The sequence below is a fragment of the Montipora capricornis genome, chromosome 6, assembly GCF_036669925.1.
Source record: "Montipora capricornis isolate CH-2021 chromosome 6, ASM3666992v2, whole genome shotgun sequence".
NCBI classification, from domain to species: domain Eukaryota; kingdom Metazoa; phylum Cnidaria; class Anthozoa; order Scleractinia; family Acroporidae; genus Montipora; species Montipora capricornis.
In genome coordinates, this window is record NC_090888.1 from 56,482,302 (window position 1) to 56,489,638 (window position 7,337).

Genomic DNA, 7,337 nt, shown 5'->3' on the forward strand with positions numbered 1-7,337 from the left:
ATTACCGAATATTGGCAACCGTCTGAACGACCTTGACTTTATACCACTTCAAAATGTCAGGCAATATCATTTCCATAATGGGGCAAAGAATAAAAAAAAATCACTAAAGGAAATTTTAAATATTAAGGAATTTAGGCCAAAAATAAGAATATAACTGCCTGTCATTAGATGTGATGTTGCCATGTTAACGGCCTAATCCAAAAATTGCCACCCAAAAAATAAGCGTTATTATATCGGTACCCATACTGGTAAATCTCTACAGGGAAAACTTTAAGAGAAATTAACTAGGTTTCCTTTTGTAACTCGTGCCCTTTATTGAGGGTATTCGCAAATGCAGTCGAACCAGGTGTTCGCTTACGAGAGGTGTCCGCTTAATTCAATTTTTTCAATTCAATATCTTTATTTAAAGAGGGAGACGTAATAACCGGTTACAGTTTTCTAACTTACGGCCCTCTCCGAGCATTACCCCTCCCAACCATGATACACCACAGAAGACAAACCACAACACCGGGAACTACATGCCCTACTCTTTACGACAAGTGTGCGGGTTCTTTTACGTCCCACAGGATTGTGAACATTGAAGGGTTGTGAGACGGGACCTCCGGCTTATCGTCCTTATCCGAGAAGACTAGAGAGTTTAACCATTTGCAGATGTGATTATAAAGACAGCACTTTCTCCTCAGTTAATTAAAGACCCTGAGTGTTGATCCGGCCGGAGTTGAACTCACGACCTCCCGCGTAACAGCCCGGTGCTCAACCAACTGAGCCACCGGTGCGGGAAAAAAAAAGGCAATAGAAGGCATACAATACACCACAACAAGTGTGTCAAAGCTTTTAATGAAGACAACTTGTAATTGTGTTTCAAGGTGTAGACAGGCCAAACACGACTCTTATTGGTCAAGTTAGAAATTCAAAGACCTCAGAGCTTTGAAGTAACAAGTACACCTTTCAAAGACCTCCCTTTTCTATATGAAATTAGGGGAGGGTTTTAAAAGATTTCTGTAAGTAAGGGCACGTTTTGTATAAGATGCCATTTGTTCATAAGAATATGTTTGAGATTGGGTGTCGAAGTTTCTGAAGCGTGCGTCTAACTTAGCAACGGTTCTTATTACGGGAAAGCGGATAACAAGAGGAGCAGGATATAGGATGGAATTGCCTTGCGAGTTTGACACCCGAAAATATCCCACAAAGTTTCGAGACTTTCGAGGAACGGGACCCAGGAGCCTACAACTCCAATACGAGTGGCATTATCACTGATGACGCTATTATTGGCGGATTTGGCTTGCACGAGTGACCGTTCTCAATGCCATGGAATAATGATGTCTCATGCAAGACTTGTGATCAGCTGGAAAGGTCTGGTTTCGCGGGAACATCAATCTAAAAATAGGTGCGGTTACACACACCGTGGTAAACGCCGTCTCAGAAATACAATGAAGTTGTACGCTTCTAGTCATGAGCTCCTGTTTGGGCAGGTTTATTCTCACGACGCAAGCAGAATGAAACATACAAAAGGTACCGATGGCCAAGACTACTGATTTTGATTATGTTGATCTTTGTGTCGTATGTAAACCAATTTTGTAATTCTTTCATTTCCCTTTGAAATGAGTTTCAATCTTTCTTTCAGACGAAACGATAGGACTTTAGACAACTAAAACAAGAATATGAAGTTAGAGTCATCCGCCATGAGATCGAAATGCAGTAATGTATGGTTAGTTGGATGCCGTCTAAATATTGCCGTCTACATTTTTTTTTTTGGGGGGGGGGGAGGGGAGAGGGGTTTTTAAGGGGCCTTTATTTAACTTTTGACTTTGGGGGGAAGGCGTTCACTCGAAGAGGGCCCTACTCAGTAAGCTGGTAGTTGAGAGCATTCACAGTGTATGATTTTGCACTGCGCAATTTACGCCTTGACAAACGTTCCTGACAAAGTGATGTGCTGTAAAGGCTATTCAAACATTTACATAGAGCGGTTTTAAATTGAGTGTCGAAAGTAATTGGCGAATTGCTTTGGTTTTGCATTTCTTCACCCAGTGATTGGTTCAATGTTCTCCCGCCACTTTTTCAACCAATCAGAAGTGAAACCGAAACCAATCGTGGCTCACGCATGCACATTTTCCCGCGCTTTGTGTCGGCTACGTGTAATTACTTCCAGTTTTGATTGGTTTACTGGATTGTCTCCTTCCTTTTTGATTGGCCAAAGTAATTACTTGGGGTTTGGTTTTACGACACTCGATTGAAAGTCGCTCTAGAAAAAGCGATTTGTAAGTGCGACATTCTCAATCGCATTACTCACATATTCACTGCTACGATGTACTGCTGTTAACTTGACTGTGGAGCAATTGGTGATGATGACTTCAGGAGAGGGAATTACCAAATCAACTGGATTGATTCCACTAACAATCACTTGAACAAAACGACTGCAAAAACGAACATACTATCATGATAAACACGTGAAGGTGAATTGCGATGCCTTTCTTTCAAACTGTCAGGCCTCTTCTCAAGAATTGTCCTTCAACAGTATTCTAAAACATTGTTGGATGACCTTTTTGTGACATCCGCAATGATCAATGTCAATGCAAGTGAAATCATCCAAAACAAATGATTATTCTGGATATCCCAAAACCGAATTCAATGATTGTTTTACTACCGACGGTTTTGACAAAATAAGCAAGAAGACGCAGAACCCATATTTAGTTCTATTTAAACATGGAAAAACAAGCAAAGTACGTTCTAAAAAAAATGCGTTTGGCGATACAGTTCAAATGTTACGCTAATTAGTTCCGTATCCAAATCACAAAATAACCATCCGCAGTTATTAGATACAAGACACCTACTCTATCATACATTCATTTTACGAGTCCGGCATGTCTAAGGCTCGTCATTTACAAGATTTTCAGTTCGTTTGATACGGACGAGTTAACATGATAGCGGTCTTTGTAATAAAAACAGTAAGCGATAACCATTACTATTTAGAATAATGATTAGATATTTAAATATAATTTCCAATAGCTGAATAAATTGTTTGTTAAGGAATAGTCCAGCAGTAACGCTGAACAAAACTTACGAATTAAATGGATAGAGGTGACAAATGGCAAATGTGTAGAAGGAGAATACCTAGGAAGTTTGGCATAAAATGCTGGGTTATTGGCCAGAGTATACAACAAAAAGCAGGGGAACAAATGTAAATAAGTCTCACCTCTAAGAACTTATATATATTGTACGCATGCAAGCCCTCCGAGGAAAGCTTGCGATAGTAATTAATATATGTTTCCGCACAGTTATTCACTGTTTTTTATCACATGCCTGGTGATTTTTGTCCATTACAGATGACTTGTCTTTATTCAGTCTCACGTGAGTGTAGTTAGACATCCCTCTGTGGATAAGTGCATTTTGCTAATCTTATTTTGTTTACACCCTATTTAGTCATAGATACAGCGAGTATACTTTCAACGACAACTTGATTAAGCTAGCCTGTTAGCTCAATAATTTATTAACCACAGACGCTCATTTTTGGATTGGTCGTTCTTGAAAGGTGAGGGACTAAACTCTCTGAAGGAGTTTCGTTTACGAATTGTCACTTCTTACGCATTTTCCAACGGCTCTGCCTTTCTACGATGATTCTGAGACAGTTTCACTCCATCCAGAAAATGTCAATGTAAATGTTAAACTTGCAGCCTTATGACAATTAAAGAGAGATTCGCAACTCGCCTAAATGAAAAGAAAGAGAAATAGCAATCATTTAAAAGCTCATGTTTATTCCTCGTCCCTGTGACCTTGATACTGATAAAGGCTTCTATTACTTGTGTGGAAAGAAAAAGAGCTCTGTCCAAACAGAATACTACACAACAACTCTTTCTACTAGAACAGTATTCGCTGACGTAAATGCGAAATGAAAATTGAATCAATGTAGACAAACTGCGTGACTGAGTTGAGTCTGTATACTGAGCTCGAGTCAGCACAGGCTCCCCAAGCTGAAAATACGTGGTGTATGCGACAGCTTGTGTATATAGAGAATTGTATGGGAAAATCACCGATCGTAAAAAAATTGTGTAAATAACTATCTCCTTTGAAATAAAGTTTTCCTACCTCAAATATGTGACGTACTTGTCTCTTGTGCCGAGTTTAGAGCCATTCTGACGCCGTTTAGTGAAGTTATCCGGAAACCGTTACTAAAAGAATAGGAAGGCCAACCACTCCATCTATCGCTGGCCAGACCTCACTCCACAAATCGTTTTCTCCTCAACAGGAAAAGTCCCGAATCGCAATTAAAACAACAGTTCCATAAAGCCCAATAAATTTCACTCCAAATACGTGTGTTTCGGGGACCGAAAACGTTGCCTTAAAATTCACCTCTTCGGCTTTCCTCAGAGGCTTGTGACCGGGCAGTCAACAACGGCCGCTCGCAAGGGCTCTCGCATGGTTTCACCTTCAACTCTGATTGGTCCATTTGAATTTGACCGCGCGCTGGCAACACGACCCTCCAATCAGAGTTGAGGGTGAAACCAGCTTGCGAGCGGCCTTGTTGACTGCCCGGTCACAAGCCTCTGAGGAAAGCCGAAGAGGTGAATTTTAAGGCAATGTTTTCGTTCTTCACGAGTTTTTCGGCCCCCGAAACACACGAATTTGGAGTGAAATTTATTGGGCTTTATGGAACTGTTGTTTTTATTGCGATTCGGGGCTTTTCCTATTGAGGAGAAAACGATTTGTGGAGTGAGGTCTGGCCAGCGATGGATGGAGTGGTCGGCCTTCCTATTCTTTTAGTAACGGGTTCCGGATAACTTCACTAAACGGCGTCAGAATGGCTCTAAACTCGGCACAAGAGACAAGTTCGTCACATATTTGAGGTAGAAACTTAAATAGACGTGACATCATGCAGCCTATATAATTGGGAATCAAGCGGCGCGAAATTCAAATCAGCGAGGAAACTTCTGTTCACAATATCAGCGAACTGTGCTCTGAGGGAGGTGAGTTAAGTTTCTTGATTCGAGTTTACCCTTCGTATATTTTCAGTAGAACACCTTATTTCTACGGGCAGAACCAAATGATAGTCTGATAGTTGTCAAAGCCGATACCTGTAATCGCGTGCCACGAGCTATCTAAGGCCCTGATCATATGCTCTCGGGTGGGCGAGATATTTTTCCACTCATTTGGTTAAATTTCTATCAACCGTTCACATGAGATGAGGTGGGCGAGACAACTCGGGAGGGCGAGACAACTCGGGGAGGCGAGTTGTTTCGCCTCGGCAAGTGGGGTAACCCTGGCAGGCGAGACAACTTTTTCGCATGTTAACAGTTTTGCTCGACTACCCGAGACGAGACAGCAAAATCTTAAATGCGCACACATAAAATAAAAATCAAAGAAACAACAATTTGGGGGCTTATACATGTTGCTAGCGTTTGCTTTCGAATGAAAATGTTTTACCCGCCAAAATTCTCACCTCAGTCAACGGAAACTCTCGATTAGAAAAGAGCCTTTTATTGAAACTACATATTACTGCTCCGTTAAGTTTTCAGTCCATTTTCTGAATGTGAAAATGCAACTGTCCTTAATAAAAACGAACTAGAAAGAAAGAAGGGCAAATGATGATAGGCATTTTTTGCAGATGCATCTTAAAATAAATGCATAATTAAGTAGGGTCAACTTTGTCTTAGCCTGCGAACGCACTGACGCAGGCTAACTTTGTCTCGGTCACGCAATTCTCATATAGATGCTCAGTAAAGTTGACTCAGGAAGGAGAGCTGTCTCGGGTAACCGAGACCATATAAACAGGCCCTAACTGTAAACAGACATACAATAAATTTGGCCGTGAATTATGATACAGTACGGTAGTGAAATAATTTGGAAGCAGATCAACATCGAACACGCACATTAACTCAGTAAAACAGCTGAGCTTCTTGGTAGAATATTTTCACAGTTCGACACAGTTGTGACCAATTTCTGCAAAAGAGAAAACTTACGTCTTAACTGAATTGTCAATGAGATCATGTCAGTGCTCGACAGTTAACAAGACGGTGGGCGTGTGAGCGATTTGGCTGTCAAAACTGTAACTTTCTCTTTCCAGACATCAAGACATCCGATCCTCGGTTGCCTTCTTGATTGCCCAGTGAAGAGATATTTTACTGAATTTCAGTTTTTTTGTTATCTCGTCTAATACCACTCAGTGAAGAAACTGTTTAGAGTGTAACTAACGTCGAGGGGGCTTATTTAGTTTATTTGTGTTTTCTGATATTTGCATCCATTGTGAGGAAGCTCAACTACATATGGGTTATTGACCAAGCGTGAGGTCAAGATGGCTGGATATTGGCCAAGTTCTTTTTTGGCGTGTTTATGGACCAAGACGAAGTCGAGGTCCATATGGAAACACGCAAAAAAACAACGAGGCCAATATCCAGCCATCTTGACCCAACAAGCTTGGACAATAAAGGATTTAAATTTTTTTTCTTAATATTCCTATTTGCAAAAAATATCTCGGTATAATCTCGGGGTTGAGGTTAAAGGGAAAGTACGGTCTAGAAAACGTTTCTCTGAATCGGAAGTTTTTTACCTGTATTATCATACTTGACCACTCATTTGGACTAAATGTGTTTAAATAGCCAACAATCACGCTTCAAAAATGGGCAAATTTAAATTGAAATCCGCCATCTTTGCTTTTGTGTATGACGTACAAGAGTCAAGGATTTCTCCGGATGACTAAATGTACTTGATGAAAAGAGGAAAAACACAGGCGAGGAGAGCAATACTTTGTAGACTTGAATCTTTAATCCAGAGGCTAAATTGTATTGAAATTGCCTCCACCTCTGAACAGATTTACCTCGTGGTCGTTAAACAGGGTTTTAAATGTGAGTTATATGCAGGAGTTTTACAAAGCGAAAGAGAGCTTACAGTGATATCACGCGCTCATTGCTGTCTACCGTGGCTTTCTACGGGACCCCTGTTACAACTTCAAAACAAACGATCGATTTATATATTTCCATCAAATGGTAAGAGTAAATCGTTTCAGTAGTTTCTATACTGCTAACAAAATTTAACCACATTTCAAGTTACGTTTATTACCGCATAACAGTGAAAGTCATCTATATATGGCTTGATTCAGTTTTCTCGCTCCAATATAATGATATTTTGAATATTTGACTGACATTTCCGTATGAAGCGAATGTCACCAAGACCAATTACAATATTCATATACCTGAAGATCCCGCTTGAAGTCTTCCTTGGTAAAACACACTCGAACAGATAATGTAGCAGTCAGGTTTTCATGCTTCAGGAATCCATCCACGTTTTATTTTCGCGGGCCAACTTTTCTTTAAATTTTAATTTTCCGGTGTAAGCTTCGGCTTTTT